Source organism: Rana temporaria, chromosome 4 (assembly GCF_905171775.1).
Source record: "Rana temporaria chromosome 4, aRanTem1.1, whole genome shotgun sequence".
Taxonomy (NCBI): Eukaryota; Metazoa; Chordata; class Amphibia; order Anura; family Ranidae; genus Rana; species Rana temporaria.
This window is the reverse complement of record NC_053492.1, coordinates 257,791,261-257,809,178: the sequence shown is the minus strand read 5'-3', so window position 1 is coordinate 257,809,178 and position 17,918 is coordinate 257,791,261.

Genomic DNA, 17,918 nt, shown 5'->3' with positions numbered 1-17,918 from the left:
AGCAGTGACAAAGATGACGTCAAAGAGACAAGCCAAAGACATTACACGGTACCTCCGCAAGTCAGCGACAAGTCTCCAGCCTGAAAACAGGATAAATATACGCCAAGTGATGCCTCCGATGACAGACTCCCTATACGTGAGGTAATAGAGCCTTCTAATCGTCCTCCGGAACCAACGTTCAAGTCAGAACGGTATGACAGAGGCCGGCTGGACACCCTCAAAAGGTATGACTATACACAGCCATATCACCATGGGAACACACAGCAGGTTAACCAAGCCACCATAGACTTTGCAAGGTTCTTTGCACGATGTGAGCTAGTCACCAAAGGACTTGAAAAGTTTAATGACTGCCCTGAAAGCTACAGAGCCTGGCGGTCTTCCTTTAAGGATGCCATTGAGGACTTAGGTTTTTCTTGCAGTGATAGACCTCCTGATCAAATGGCTTGGAAATGAGTCTGCTGAGCACGCCAGGCGAATCAGGACAATAAATATAAACCACCCAGACATTGGTCTTAAAACGATCTGGGATAGACTTGTTGAGTGTTATGGTTCAGCAGAAGCAGTAGAACGTGCACTATTCAAAAGACATGATAACTTCCCCAAAATACCCAACAAAGCCTACCAGAAACTTAGGGAGCTAAGTGACTTGCTAATGGAACTTCAAGTAGCTAAATCCAAAGGGTACTTACAAGGACTTGCATTCCTTGACACAGCCAGAGGTGTCAACCCTATTGTACAAAAGTTACCCTATAACTTGCAGTGGATTACACAGGGATCTCGATTTAAAAGACAGCATAACGTTCCATTCCCTCCGTTTTCTGTTTTTGTGGACTTTGTGTGTCAGCAAGCTAAAACAAGAAATGATCCAAGTTTTGATTTTACATTGTCATATGCTGCTCCTTCAGGACTTAACCGTCGCCAACCTCCAGTAGCAGTACACAAAACTAACGTGACTCCTCCAGATTCTTTTCGCAGGTCTGCCAGCTTCTCTAACTCTGAGAAACAAAGAGACAAAGGTCAAAGATCCTGGTAAACAGTGTCCCTTGCATCGGAAAATAACATCCTCTCCTAAAATGCATAGCCTTCAGAGAGAAAACCCTGCAGGACCGCAAGGCCTTCCTCAAGGAGAACCACATCTGCTACAGGTGCTGCTCGTCAAAAGCTGGCTCGCACCTCTTCCCTTCAGACCACAGAGACAACATTTACCCAATAACAGAGAACAAGTGCTACAATGTTTTGCTTCCCTTATACGTAATTTACAAAGAAATCCAGAGATGAGAGAACATTTCTTTTATTTTATGGGGAAGATCTTTGAGAATGGTCACGCCGAGATCGATCCCACCCTTAAAGACTCCGAAGAATGTTGGCCTTCCTATATTCGGGGTGTACCATCCCAAAAAGCCAGGTCAAATCAGAGTAGTGTTTGACTCTAGTGCCAAATTCAAGGGTGTCTCCTCAACAACAAACTCCTGGGAGTACTCTTACGCTTCCGTAAAGACTATATTGCCTTCATAGCAGACATCCAACAGATGTTTCATTGCTTTCTGGTCAGAGGAAGACAGAAACTTCCTAAGGTTCCTTTGGTTCAGAGACAATTGACCCTTCCAAAGACATCTCAGAGTATCGCATGAGGGTACACATCTTTGGCAAAAGCCCTTCACCTGCAGTTGCTATCTACTGACTCAGACATTCCTCCCAAGAAGGTGAACTTGAGTATGGCTCAGATACAAAACAATTTGTAGAGAAAGACTTTTATGTAGATGACTGTTTGAAATCCTTACCTTCCAGTGAATCTGCAATCGGTCTTCTTAAAAGAGCACAGGAAATGCTCGCTTGTTCTAATCTCAAACTTCACAAGATTGCTTCCAACAGCAAAAAGGTAATGGAAGCTTTCCCTGCTCAAGACCATTCCAACGGGGGGAGTGGCTGGAGAGATGGCTGAGTGAGGACATGCTGAGTAGGAGCTCCGTCCATCCCACTGAGCTCACCTGATGACCGTAATTTGATAGCGCTGTAAGGAGCGTTGTAAGGAGTTGTAAAGCCCTCTATCTCCCTGAACTTATCCGAGCTTGTCTGCACGTCTGCTGTGCTGTGTTTGTTTGTGTACTGTCTGCCTCTCTAAACACCAAGCCGTTCGGCATGAGCACAGCTAATCAGCGTGTTAAACAGCTTCAGACATGCCAGACACGTACATCCCGCAAGGCGGGGGGGGGGGGCAGAACGGAGCACAGCCTGCTATTGAGGAATATTTTACAAAGACAAACAAGCAGGAACCAGAATCCTCCACAGACGCTCAGGTGGAACTATTGAGAGAGGAGAGCGTTGCGGGGGAGAGCCCGGAGCTGAGCCGCAGTGGGAGAAGTGAGTTTGCCGACGCTGCAGAGAACTCAGCAGATCAGCTTCTGGAGCAGAGCGGCAGTGTGCGAGGAGAGCTCGCTGCACCAAAAAGCCCAGCAGACCAGCGTGGGGAAGTGAGTACCAAGGGGAGAAGTGACAGTACACGAGGTGAGACCGCGGTACCAAAGAGCCCAGCAGACCAGCTTGGAGTGGTGAGTGACAGTACACAAAGTGAGACGGCTGTACTGAAGAGCCCAGCAGACCAGCGTGGAGCGGTGAGTGCTGTGGGAGGAAGCTTGGAGCTCAGTGCCATAGGAGAAAAGCAGAGTGAGGCATTAAAGAGTCCAGCATCCCTACAAGAGATGGAGCAGGATCTGAGGGCTTTGATACAGGCTCTGCCCACGAGAGTGGACTTAGAGGCACTGCCTACTAAAAATGACATAGAAGCTCTCATTGCTAAGATTGAAGAGGCACATCATGCTGACGTACAACAAATATATTTAGAGATACAGGAGGTATCTGAGCGAGTGGAGGCAGGAGAGGTGAAAGTCTCAAAACTGGAGGAAAGAATTGGGAAACTAGAGAAGGAAAGAGAAGAACATACAGAAATGGCTTTGGAGATGCAGTTGCATATAGAAGAGCTAGGGGACCGCAGCCGTCGCTGTAATTTAAGAATTCGGGGGGTACCTGAAGTTAATGAACAAGAAAATTTGCAAGAAAAGGCAATGAGTATTTTTCAATTGATTTTAGAGGGTAAAATCCCATCAAATTTGGACCTGGACAGAGTTCACAGGGCCCTGGGCCCCAAATCAGTGGACCCCCAGAGACCCCGGGACATTAAATGCCGATTGCATAGATATGAACATAAAGAAGCTTTGCTTAGGAAAGTGTGGGACATGGGCACGATTAATTTTGAGGGGGGCTCAGTGAAAATTTTGCCTGACCTGTCTCGTGCCACATTACAGCGTAGGGCAATGTTGCGGCCTGTTCTGGATTGTGTGCGAAAGGAGGGGGGGACATATCGATGGAGGTACCCCATTGCAGTGGCTATAAGGAAGGATGCAGCAACGTATATACTACAAACATATAATGACCTTCCAGGGTTTTTTTCTTTCCTGAAAGTAGAGCCTTTTACAGTTCAGAATTGGCGACTCCCAATTAAAAACTTGAGGAACACTGGGCATATGCAAATTTCTGAACGCTCGTAAATAAAATCATAAATAGACAACAACATATCAACTGATGTCCCTGCAGGAAAATTAACATTTAAAGAAGTACACTGGGGTTTGTGTTTTTTTTTTTTTTTTGAACGGCATATGCAAAGGAACTTCATAATAATGTTATATATAATGTTATATATCCTGTAGCGTAATTTTTTTTTTGAAGGGAAATTTACAGCCCCACAGATAAATAATTTTTTCTTTATCTAATTTTTTGGGGGGTATTGGAATTACTAAAAAATATTAATTTTGATTCCCCTCACTTTTTCCCCCTATTGGGGGGGAATTTGCAATCTTTTTTTTTTTTTTTTATTCCCGGCTGCGATGATATGAGATACAAAAGTCTTGATTTTCCCCCTCTCCTTTTTTCCCCCTTAGGAAAACCCTAGAAAAGGAGCTATTTAATTATTGTTATCAATTGATTATTAATTATTAATTTGTCTTAGAGCTCTCTTTAAATTATGGTAATAGGGTTTTTTTTTTCTCCCTCTTGCGCCCTTCCCCCTCTCCTTTTTCCTAGTGAAATAATGTATATGATGATATAATTTATGCTACCCCCTCCCTCCCCCAGCCTCTTACCTTTTTTTTTTCTCCTAAAGGGGAAAAGGTGTAAGTGATAAAAATATGATCAAGATGTGACCAAAATAACGATATATGATATAATGTAACTGAATGGACTTTAAATGTTGGGTGATTATTACATTGGATATTAGCTAGTTGTAGGGGTTGGGGGAGGGGGGAGGAGGGGAAAGATAGGAATGAGTTGGTACATTGATATAGTAATAATATTAATAATTCTAATAAATTGGTAGGGGGGAGGGTGGGGGCAGGGCACTAAGGGATAAATCACAGGCACATCATGAATCACCTTTTTTTTTTTGGCTGAGATTTGGGGATAAGAAATGGGAATCTGTCCCTATTGGGAGATTTACCTCAAAATGGGAGGGTAGGGAGGGGTGGGGGGTTTGGTAGGTGGGAGGGGGAGATATATTATGGGGGAGGGTGGGAGGGGGGGCAATGATGTTATTGTACACTATCACAGGACACTGGACACAAGTGCGTAGAGGAGACCCCCCACCTAGCTGGTAAGAGCGAGGGGGGAGGTACACGATAGATAGATGAGGGGAGGGAGGAGTAGGGGATTGTGATGTTATTGAACACGGACACTGGAAATAATTAGGACACATGGGGGAGTAGGGGGGACCCCTCTAACTGGCTAAATGTAAATGGTAAGATAGACTTTTTTTTTTTCTTTCATTACACTGAGAGGAGATGGAGTCACAGGACTAGAAATAGTACCCGGAGGATGGTTAAGAAATATGGGTAATGAGAGATATGAGAGGCAGGTGGAGAGAGGAAGAGGAGGAGAGGGGGAGGGCGGAGGGTGATGAGAGGGAGGAAGGAGGAGAGGGGGAGGGAAAATTAGGGGAGACGAGAGGAAAAGGAGGTGTATGATTTAATGAAGATATTGGGATTTTTCCCCCTGAGGGGGGTTTCTTTTTTTTTGTGTTTGTTGTTTGATGGGACAAAATGAATAACGCTACTAAATTGTTTATATATATATATATAAATAGGTGGGCTATGGACGGAGAGTCCGCTCTGACTCAGCTGCTCTCTACCCTAACCCCTCAATAGGCCAACACTCAACTATAGGTTGGGAATTGAGTGTATAAAGCAAGAAGCTTTACTGACTTGTGCGGCCAAGTAGGGGTTGGTTGTCGAGTTATTAGGGGGTTTTTTTTGTATTTTTTGGGGTTTTTTTGGGTTTTTTTTTTTTTTTTTTTTTTCTTTGTTGGGTGGGGGTTTTTTTTCTTCCTTCTCTCTCCCTCTCTCTCTCTCTCTCTCTCTCTCTCTCTCTCTTTTGGCCCTCTCCTCCTCAGCGTTAGAGAATACTGTTGTTCTTTATTCTCTCTCTTTGGACCTTGTGTACTATTAGTCCTCCATTCAAACTTCGACCAGCTTTAAACGGGGTAAGGTAGGAAAAGGAAAAGGGAAAAATGGAAACTTTACAGATTATGTCATTTAATGTCAAAGGACTAAATATTCCGGAAAAACGCCGAATGTTAGCACAGGATCTCAAGAGATACCAGGTAGATATTGCCTTTATTCAAGAAACTCATTTTAAAGAGGAAAAGTTGAATTTACTTAGGAGTAGAGAATACTCAATGGTATACCATGCAACTAACCCAGAGGCAAAGACTAAGGGAGTATCTATTATGATATCTAACAGAGTAGCGTGGGAACATAGGGAGGTCTTGATAGATGCAGCAGGAAGATACTTGTTTATTAAAGGAACAATCAGAGGGATTACAATGACATTTGTAACTTACTATGCCCCAAATGTTCAACAAGATACATTTTTTAAAAGAATGTTGGGTGTACTCGGGGAGTTTTCAGAAGGGCAGTTAATTATGGGAGGAGATGCGAATATCCCTTTAATACCATGGGAAGATACATCAGGGGGAATATCATCAGTACCAGCTAAAGTTACAAAGGGGATTTCAAAGGCATTGATAGAGGCAAGAGTAGTAGATATATGGAGATTATTACACCCAAATGAAAAAGATTTCTCCTTCTTTTCCAACCCTCATAGGTCTTACTCAAGAATAGATATTTTTTTAATCCCACATAAACAATTACAATTTGTTAAAGAAACCTCAATTGGTATAATTACCTGGTCTGATCACGTGCCAATTTTTCTAAAATACCAACCAGTAGAAGGGAAATATTCAGTGGTAACCACCTGGAAACTTAATGAGAGTCTCCTCCAGGACCCAAGGGTCCTAGAGGACGTACAGAAAGAATTAGTATTCTTTTTTCAAACAAACGATAACTCGGAAAGCCCCACGGGGGTAATCTGGGAAACGCACAAAGCCGTAATACGAGGAATTCTGATTAAGCATGGCTCAAGAATTAAGAAAATTAGGGAGGCTAAATTAACTGAATTACTAACAAAGATTCATATACTAGAAGCAAAACATAAACATGCTCAGACAATGGCAGTGGAACAAGAATTATTTAAAATAAGGACCCAGGTCATAGATCTACTACAATATAAAGCCAAAATGGCATTACAGATAGGTCGCAAATGTAGTTATGAATCAGGTAACAAATGCGGAAGACAATTAGCTAGAGCACTAAGAGATGTACAAGCAAGGACTTATATACCCCTAATTAAGAAGCAGGATGGAACGGAGGTTCAAATGCCAGGACAAATTGCGGATACTTTTGGTGATTTTTACTCCTCACTTTATAATCTAGATTTGGAGGCCCCAGACCAAGACGGAATGGAAGAATACTTAACATTAAATAAAATGTTTTCTTGGTTTGGAAGGAGCAATATAATTAAGATGAATATATTACCCAAAATATTGTACTTGCTCCAGGCAATTCCGATAACACTACCAAGAATTTTTTTTAAGAACTTACAATCAGTATTTGCAGAGTTCATATGGGCAGGAAAGTTACCAAGGATAAGGAGGTCACTGCTATCCTTACTAAGGCAATATGGAGGCTTAGCAGTACCAGATATCTATAAATATTACCAGTCAGTACACTTAGGTCGAGTACTTGATTGGTGCAGACATAAGAACACAAAGATATGGCCAAACTTAGAACAATTACAATGTAAAGAATTACTAAGTAGAGCCCCATGGTGCTATAAAGTAGTTGCAACTAATACAAAAAAAACACCCAACAATAGGTACAACTTTAAGGATTTGTTATAATTTGTTCTCTAGGCAATTAATTTCTACGGATAATTTGTCTCTTGCACCAATACTGGGTAATCCGCAGTTTATACCTGGCATACAGAAAGGCCCCTTTTCGGCATTGATTGAGAAGGGGATATACCAGATTTCCCATTTCAGAAACGAAGGCAATTGGGTAACAATACAGAACTTGATGGATAAAAATGGACCTTATCAGCTGGAGTTCTAGCAAGCAGCACAATTAACACATTTCTTAAATTCCCAAGTGATACCATGGTACCGGGATCGGGAAATGTCACAATTTGAGAAACAATGTATGGAAGAAGAACCAAGTATACATACAATATCTAAAATGTATGCAATATTGAGTAGTCCATCAGGAAACTTCCAGTTGCCTTTTTTCCAGAAATGGGAATCAGACCTGGGTAGGATTTTTGAGGAAAAACAAAAAACTAAAATGATAAACGCTATATTTAAGACAGCAACCTGTACCAAAATGCAGGAATGCAACTACAAAATAATTGCACAATGGTACAGGACTCCAGATAAGCTACATAGATACTACCCAAACATAAAAGACGAATGCTGGAGATGTAAGGCAGAAAAAGGTACGATGGTGCATATTTTTTGGACATGCTCTTAAATTAGGGGGTTTTGGGTAGGGGTCCGGAAGATTACACAAAAATTTAGCAAAAAGACTATACCAGAGGACCCAGCTTTCTTCCTGCTGCATCTGTCAGACATTTCCTGGGGAATAAAAGGGAACCCATTAATGTATCTTCTGTTGAATGCTGCTAAAGCATGCATACCGCTTAAATGGAAACAAATACAACCCCCTACTTTGAGTATGTGGATTAGGAAGGTGGAAGAAGTAAATAGAATGGAGGATCTGATATGGGCAAGTAGGAAACAGGGAGAGGTTTATAGGAAGATTTGGACACCATGGAATGATTGGATTCAGTCTGAGGATGGAGGAGGATTGACGGGGGAGGAGTAGGGTACGTGGGGGGGAGAGAGGGAGAGATACAACTTCTTTTTTTCCTTTCTTTTTCCCCCTTTTTTTTTTATTATTATTATTTTGATTAATTTATGAATTAGATGGGGGTGGGGTGGGGAAATTTGTGAATGTATATTTTAATAAGGAACGAGAAGGAACTATAAGTACCATGGGGGGAGAGATCACTGGGAGTGGGTTAAAATAAAATAATAGAAGGGAGGGCTTGGGATAACGTCCCCCCATGCCCAAATATTAGGGAATTTGAAATTTTTGTTTGTTTATTAACCCCCTGAGCGGTAAACTCGAGCGTGACTCGGGGTTGGTTTTTTATGGTACGATCGGTATCCCCGAGTCACGCTCGGGGTGGATGTGCAGAGAGCGCAGCGGCGTTCCTTACCTTGTCCAGGCGATCCAGCGATGATCTATCATTGCTGTGATCGCCGCCGAGACACCCACCGCGCCGTCCATCCGCCATCTGACTTCCTGGTTCCGTTCCCTGCACCGCAATGGTGCATGGGAACGGAACTGGGAGGGAAATTCAAATGTATGCACCAACACAAACACATAAAAAGGTGGTGATACAATGTAATCTGAGAGGATTACACTGTATCACTTTGAAAACTGACACAGTGCCCTTTCATTGCCCCTTGCCATTGTCATTGCTGACATATAAAACCTTATAAAACCATATAAAAAATGGCATCAAAAAAGCATTGTCCTCCAAATGCGCTTTTGGACCAGCTGAGCGACAGCGATAGCGGCAGCGACACGGAGTTGCTCGCAGATCAGAGCGACAGTGAATCGTATGGAGATTTATCATCTGGATCTGACACTGACACTGATATAGAAAGTGACGCCGCAGATGATCCCGCACCTGACCTGAGTGATGTGCGCACTTGGTGCCCTATAGACAGCGATGCGGACCAGACAGCGCCCCCGAGGTTCCGATTTACTGGATCTCCTGGGATGAAGGTAGATGTGGAGAGTGACAACCCTCTGGCGTATTTGAAACTCTTTCTATCTGAGGAGGTCATTTTACAAATTGTGACGGAGACCAATCGCTACCACGATCAGCAATCTGCTACGCTGCGTGGCAGATTTTCCAGGTCCAGAAAATGGGAACCGGTCACAGAGGAGGACATTTGGAATTTTTTGGGACTCATCATCCTTCAGGGGGTGGTGGGCAAACCGCTCCAGAAGTGGTTCTGGACCACCAATAAGATGCTGGCCACTCCGTTTTTTGGCACTGTGATGTCCGAGTATCGCTTTTCACTAATAATGAAAAACCTGCACTTCGCCAACAACGAAGAATTTGACGAGGCCACACATCCTGCGCCAAAGCTGAAAAAAATCTGGGAGGTGTGCCAGATGATTGTTGCCAACTTTCAGCTGACCTATGTGCCAGAAAGGGATGTAAGTGTGGACGAAAGTCTGATGGCCTACAAGGGACGCCTGAGTTGGATCCAATTTATTGCGTCCAAAAGAGCGCGCTTTGGGATAAAATTTTACATGCTATGTGAATCATCCACCGGCTATATATGCAATGCGGTCATTTACACCGGGAAAGGTACCAAATTCAATCCCAGGTACAGCCGCTATGGGATGGCCACATCTTCTGTCCTGTCACTGCTGGACCCATTGCTGAACCAGGGATACTGCGTGACAACAGACAATTTTTACACGTCACCGGAGCTTTATGAGGTTTTGCTCCTCAATAAAACGGACGGGTATGGTACCGTGAGGCCAAACCGGCGTGACATGCCATCTACGTTTGGCAATAAAAAAATAAAAAAAGGAGAGATGGTTGCCTTTCAAAAGGGCAAAATGATGGCAATGCGCTGGCGAGACAAAAAGGACGTGTGTCTCATGAGCACCGTGCACTGCACCTCCACTGCCATGGTCCGCACAAAATACGGAAAAGATGTGCTGAAACCACAAGTCGTGATCGACTATAATCACACAATGGGAGGTGTCGACCGAGCCGATCAGGCGATGACATTTTACCCGTCAATGCGAAAACAACAAAAGAAATACTATAAAAAGATTTTTAGGCATCTCCTTGAACAATGTCTTTGGAACGCCTATATCCTTTACAAAGAAAACACGAACATACCTCTTGTTCATTCGGACTTTATATGGAAGGTGGCTGAGCAGATCTTTATCAATCACCCGACGGCATCAGTGTCTGCTAACAGACACGGACGACGCTCTTTTGACGTTGGGAATCCAGAGCGCCTGACAGGTCGTCATTTTGTGGAATTTGTACCGCCAACCGCACGAAAGTTAGCGCCTACCAGGATGTGCGTCGTTTGCTGCTCCAAGAGGGATGAAAATGGGAAAAAAGTCCGAAAAGAATCAAGGTACTATTGCCCAGATTGCAATGTCGGACTTTGTCTCGTTCCTTGCTTCAAAGTGTTTCACACTATGGATGTGTATTGAATTTCTTTCTTTGACTAATTTCTTTATTTTTCATTGCTTTGTTGAATAAAATTATATTATTGATTAATTATAATTCATGTGTTTGTGTTTCAAATTTATCACATCTGGAATGTCTACTAGAGTCTTGTTTTGGTCAGGTTTAAGTAAGTAATTACTAAGAATTGCAGGCCTATAATACATATCACCAAATTTCCATGAAAAAAAATGTACCGCTTTTGGCATGTAATTCCAGACAGAATCATACCGCCAGGGAGGTTAAATGCTATCCCTTATAGTGCCCTCCCCCCCCCCTTTGTTTATGGATTAATTTTGGGAATCAATTGGCCATGCCTTCAACTCGGCGAGTGGGAGGATGGGAATTAAATAAGGGAGATGGAAAGACCCCAATTGTAGGAATGTGAACGTTTGGTTCCTCCTTGTTTTGTTTCTTTTTCCTTTTCTTTCTTTCTTTTCTTCCTCTCTTGAGAGGAGTGAATAGAGAGAATGTATTATGATAAATTCTTTGGAATGTATTTGGATCTATTTACTAATATTTGTTAAGATGATTGCTATTTCCCATGTTTTGTACAAATGAAGAGGAAAATGTATTTTGAAAAATAAAGAAATTGAAAAAAAAAAGACCATTCCAACGATCTAAGGGACTTAGATCTTGGTACAGGCTCTTTAACTGTACAACACAGTCTATGTCTACTATGGGACTTGAAATCTGATTCCTTTACCTTCCAAACAAACAGAGAAGAAAGGTCCTTTGCTCGCAGAGGTGTCTTGTCCACAATCAATAGCCTATATGATCCATTAGGATTTGCGGCACCTGTTACACTTCAAGGTAAAGCCCTACTTAGATTCTTGATTCGTGAAACATCCGACTGGGATGCCCCACTACCCCTTGATAAGAGGAACTCTTGGGTAGAGTTGAAGAACTCTCTATCAGTCTTATCTGATCTCCATGTTTCACGCCCATATGCTCCTGTACCCTCTACAAAGACACAGAGTTAAACCCTTTGCATATTCTGTGCTGCTTCTATCAAGGCAATAGCTGCTGTGGCCTACTTAAGAACTGTCGACACTACAGCACGATGCCACGTAGGTTTTGTCATGGGCAGGGCAAAGCTAGCTCCACACCCTGAGCATACTGTACCTAGGCTGGAACTTTGTGCTGCGGTACTAGCCATTGAACTGGCAGAACATATAACCTCAGAGATGAACATTGACCTCAAGGATATCCAGCTCTACACTGACAGCAAAGTAGTGCTAGGCTACATCTACAATGAGACCAGACGTTTCTATGTTTACGTCAACAACAGAGTGTTGAGGATTAGGAGATCCACTTATCCAACACAAGGGCACTACGTACCTACTGGCCATAATCCTGCAAACCATGCTACAAGAGCTGTTGCTGCATGTAACCTTAAAGACACAACATGGTTTACAGGACCTGCTTGTACAATGCAGAACAGACTGTTCCTAAGAGCAACACTATTGAATAAGTAGATCCAGACTCAGATGCTGACATCCGTCCTGATATCTCAACATTTCAGACTGCAACTTCAGACTGCCAGCTTAAATCTGACAGATTTACCAGATTTTCAAAATGGAAGGCACATGTTCAAGCTATTTCTGGTCTTATCCATATAGTTCACTCTTTCAAAGGTGACTCAAACAGCTGTGACCGCAAAGGATGTCATCATTGTCAAAGGACCAGTTCAGCATTAGAGCTCCAACAGTCCCAGGATCTTATCATCCATACTGTACAGCATGAAACCTATGCTAAGGAGATCGACTGTATCTTGAAAAGGAAACATATCCCTAGTGACAGTGCCCTGAGAAAACTTGACCCATTTCTTGATCAAAATTAACTTTTGAGGGTAGGTAGTCGTCTAAGACAAGCCAACTTGGAATCAGATGAGAGAAATCCTCTAATAGTTCCTGGTCACCATCACATCGCTTACTTGATCATATCACATCATCACCTCCACGTCAAACATCAAGGAAGACTGTTCATAGAAGGAGCCTTACGAGCTGCAGGCCTATGAATAGTTGGAGCTAAGGAATGTTTGAGTAACGTGATCTTTAAATGTAATGTATAAAACAGGTATTTGCACCACTTCCTGGTATAGACTCTCGCGGGAGTCCCGCCCCTCCGCGTCACCACCACCCCCCACCCCCTGTTGTGTTCTGGGAAACACACGGCTCCCAGAACACAGCGGGGACCAGTGAGAACGACACAGCCCGACTCGCGCATGCACAGTTGGGAACCGGGCAGTGAAGCCGCAGCGCTTCATTTCCCGATTCCCTCACCGAGGATGGCGGTGGGGGAAGCAGAGAGCCGAGCTGTAGCTCGGCTTCGGCTGCCGATGTCGCGGGTGACCTAGACAGGAAAGTGTCCATTTTTTAATAGTCAGCAGCTGCTATATTTGTAGCTGCTGGCTTTTTAAAAAAAAATCAGGTGAACCTGGTTTATTTGTTTGGCTAATGGTAAGGAAGGTAGATCTCTATTTTGTAGTATGGACTTTTCTATTTGAATCCAAAGTTTGGTGGAATCTGGTTCGAACCAGGCCTTAATTTAAGCCAAAATGGCTGCTCTGTAATGGTAACGTTTAATTGGAAATTCTGCCCCACCGTTAGCCCTGTGTTTTTGGATGATATAATAAGGTATTTTGGGCATTTTTCTTTTCCATATAAATTGTCTGAATAGTTTATAAGGTTGAAAAAGGATACTGGTAAACAGATGGGGATGGTTCTGATATCCACCAATACATTTTCAAGACACTTTGGGCCAAATTCTCAAAAAGTCTGCCTAACTTAAATTTCAGCAGTTAAGTTACACTGACTTAAAATTTCTACCTAAGTGCCCGATCGTCAAAGCACTTAGGTAGAAATTTCAGGCCGTGTAACTTAAGTGCCGCCGTCGTAAGGCGGTCCTCCTCTCCTGGGGGCGTTTAAAATTTAAATGAGGCGCGCTCCCGCGCCGGCCGTACTGCGCATGCGTGTGACGTAATTTTCCCGACGTGCAGCGCGCGAACGTAATTAACGCCGGGCGGCTTTGAGAATTTCGACGGGACACTAAAGTTGCGACGGGTGAAAAAAAAAGACGCGCCGGGAAAACAAATAATTATAAAAAAAAATGACAGCGTCGCTCAGCATGCATTCCTGAGAGGGAGAACTCCATGTCAATTTTCAAAGAAAAAAACGGCATGGGTTCCCCCCCCAGGAGCATACCAGGCCCTTAGGTCTGGTATGGGTTGTAAGGAGACCCCCCCACGCCGAAAAATTGACGTAGGGGGTCCCCCTACAATCCATACCAGACCCGTATCCAAAGCACGCTACCCGGCCGGTCAGGAATGGGAGTGGGGACGAGCGAGCGCCCCCCCCCCCTCCTGAGCCGTGCCAGGCCGCATGCCCTCAACATGGGGGGGTTGGGTGCTCTGGGGCAGGGGGGCGCACTGCGGGCCCCCCCACCCCAGAGCACCCTGTCCCCATGTTGATGAGGACAGGACCTCTTCCCGACAACCCTTGCCATTGGTTGTCGGGGTCTGCGGGCGGGGGCTTATCGGAATCTGGGAGTCCCCTTTAATAAGGGGGCCCCCAGATACCGGCCCCCCACCCTAAGTGAATGGATATGGGGTACATCGTACCCCTATCCATTCACCTGGAGGCAAAAAGTAAAAGTTAGTAAACACACAACACAAGGCTTTTTAAAATCATTTATTATTCTGCTCCGGATGCCCCCCCTGTCTTCGTTATTAGCTCAATTACCAGGGGGGGCTTCTTCTTCCACTCTCCGGGGGTCTTCTCCGCTCTCCGGGGGGGGTTTCTTCTTCCGCTCTCCGGGGGGGGCTTCTCCGGACTCCGGGGGGCTTCTTCCATCTTCTCCCCTCTTCCGCTGTTGACTCGGCGAACCCCGGTTCTTCTGCAGCTCTCCGGTGCCTTCTTCTTCAGCGCTGGCTGCCTGCTATGTTTGTGTGTTAGCTCAATTAGTAACAGGCAGCCGGCGCGGTCTTCTGTGACGTCAGGGTCTTCTGTTCTTCTCCCCTCTTCCGATGTTGACTCGTCGCGGGGAGAAGAACAGAAGACCCTGACGTCACAGAAGACCGCGCCGGCTGCCTGTTACTAATTGAGCTAACACACAAACATAGCAGGCAGCCAGCGCTGAAGAAGAAGGCACCGGAGAGCTGCAGAAGAACCGGGGTTCGCCGAGTCAACAGCGGAAGAGGGGAGAAGATGGAAGAAGCCCCCCGGAGTCCGGAGAAGCCCCCCCCGGAGAGCGGAAGAAGAAACCCCCCCCGGAGAGCGGAGAAGACCCCCGGAGAGTGGAAGAAGAAGCCCCCCCTGGTAATTGAGCTAATAACGAAGACAGGGGGGGCATCCGGAGCAGAATAATAAATTATTTTAAAAAGCCTTGTGTTGTGTGTTTACTAACTTTTACTTTTTGCCTCCAGGTGAATGGATAGGGGTACGATGTACCCCATATCCATTCACTTAGGGTGGGGGGCCGGTATCTGGGGGCCCCCTTATTAAAGGGGACTCCCAGATTCCGATAAGCCCCCGCCCGCAGACCCCGACAACCAATGGCAAGGGTTGTCGGGAAGAGGTCCTGTCCTCATCGACATGGGGACAGGGTGCTCTGAGGTGGGGGGGCCCGCAGTGCGCCCCCCTTCCCCAGAGCACCCAACCCCCCCATGTTGAGGGCATGCGGCCTGGCACGGCTCAGGAGGGGGGGGACGCTCGCTCATCCCCACTCCATTCCTGGCCGGCCGGGTAGCGTGCTTTGGATACGGGTCTGGTATGGATTGTAGGGGGACCCCCTACGTCGAATTTTCGGCGGAGGGGGGTCTCCTTACAACCCATACCAGACCTAAGGGCCTGGTATGCTCCTGGGGGGGAACCCATGGCGGTTTTGAATTTAAAAATTGCCGTGGAGTTCTCCCTCAGGAATGCATACCAAATGCCGTCGCTGGAATGGGCCTTTACAATGTGTGACTAACTTTCCACATTATAAAACCAGCCCTAGTTTTGCGCAGGCAAATTCGGAACTTACGCAGAAATCACAGTGCTGAAATGCTTTGAAAATCTGCTTAAGTCCTCATTTGCATACGCAAAGCTGCATTTCAATGAGAAATGCCCCCAGTGGCGGATGCGGTACTGCATCCTAAAATCTGACCGTGTAAGTGTCTTACACATGTCAGATTTTCTGCCTAACTTTGGAAAAAGCCTTTTGAGAATCGTTTCCAAAGTTAGGCACAGGGATACGCAGGCTGAACAGCAGTTAAGTCTGCGTATCTCTTTTGAGAATCAGGCCCTTTGTATTTATATGTGTAGCGGTGTGTTGCTACGAGTTACTAACATTCATGTATATTCCCCCTGCTGCCAGACATTCATACGTCATACTTGTAGACAATGAAAAGTCTTTTGCTTTGTTTTGTTGTATTATTTGGAGGATTGAACTTGGTAGGGGGAAGGCATATGGGATGCCCATAGACAGGGATGGACTGGGACAAAAATTTGTCCCTGGACTTCATCCAGACCGGCCCACTTTATTTTTCCAAACACACACAAAAACAGTATATAAACTATACGCAACAAGTGGTCAGCCATTAATGCATCCGTGACCAGTGGCAGTACATTGATTCATCATCAGTGACCATGACCAGCAGTGGCAGTACATTAATTCATTCATCAGTAACCATGGCCAGCAGTGGCAGTACATGAATTCATTCATCAGTAACCATGACCAGCAGTGGCAGTAAATTCATTCATCAGTGACCGTGACCAGTAAATTCATTCATCAGTGACCGTGACCAGTAAATTCTTTCATCAGTGACCAGTAAATTCATTCATCAGTGACCGTGACCAGTAAATTCATTCATCAGTGACCGTGACCAGTAAATTCACTCATCAGTGACCAGTAAATTCATCCATCAGTGACCGTGACCAGTAAATTCATTCATCAGTGACTGTGACCAGTAACTTCATTCGTCCGTGACCAGTAAATTCATTCATCAGTGACCCTGACCAGTAAATTCATTCATCAGTGACCAGTAAAATCATTTATCAGTGACCATGACCAGTAAATTCATTCATCAGTGACCAGTAAAATTATTCATCAGTGACCAGTAAATTCATTTATCAGTGACCAGTAAAATCATTCATCAGTGACCGTGACCTGTAAATTCATTCATCATCAGTGACCGTGACCTGCAGGACATTATTACATCAGTTACTATGACTAGTGGCAGTACATTTACCCCCTCACCCCACCATGCTGCATATTAAAAAAAAAATCAGACAGTTCATAATCAAACTGCAGTCAGATGGCTGCATTCCGTATGACATTCATCAGCCACATTTAGCTTAGTGGTGGTTTCCTACTTACTTGTGAGTGAATGCAATACTACACAGTCACACACTGACTGTTCTGCTGTCTGAAGCAACTTTACTTGCATGAAATTGCTGGTTGGTTCCTCCTCGGCGGCGCTGGCAGTGGCTCCTCTTGCTTGCAGCAGCTCTCTACGGCTCCTCCCACCATGCTAATCCCCTCCCACCTCCGAGCGGTGGTTAGTCAGTCAGAACAGCTTGCTGAACAGCTTACTGAGGAGGAACAGGAAGTGAGAAATTCAGACAAAGAAAACAAAGAAAACAAACATTTAGAAGGGAAATTGAAGGAAAAGGTAAGTGAACCAACAATGCGCTAGCTTAAAGGAACCTATTTAGAAAATAAAAAAACAAACCTTTACAACCCCTTTAATGAATGATAGGCCAAAGGGCCTGCAGTACCCCTACTTTATGGCCTTGAACATTTAGTTAATAAAGCATACTTGATGATAGACTACTGATCCCAGCAAGCCCGACTTGCAAATCCTGAGTCCTCAGACTGCAGCGACCAGACACAAAACCCCAGTCTCTCCTCTGGCTCTGCACCCAGCTCCCCTGGCATGCATCCTCCACATCTCCCCTGTGCTTTACTCACCCATTCCTGCCTTGAGTCATTGAAAGATTTGCCCGGACCGTGCAGACCAACTGCTTCTTCAGCTCCTGTTCTAGGACACCTCTCCATGACCGTGTAAGGAGAGGCTCCCGAGCTCCTTTGCCAAATCCACAACCCCCAGATGGGGGTGTCTCCCCACCAAGCTGACTGAGTATATGTTGGAGGCCTGCCCCCTGCCAATCCTAATTGGGGATTTGTCAGGGCTCCTCACATATACTCCATACCTCTCC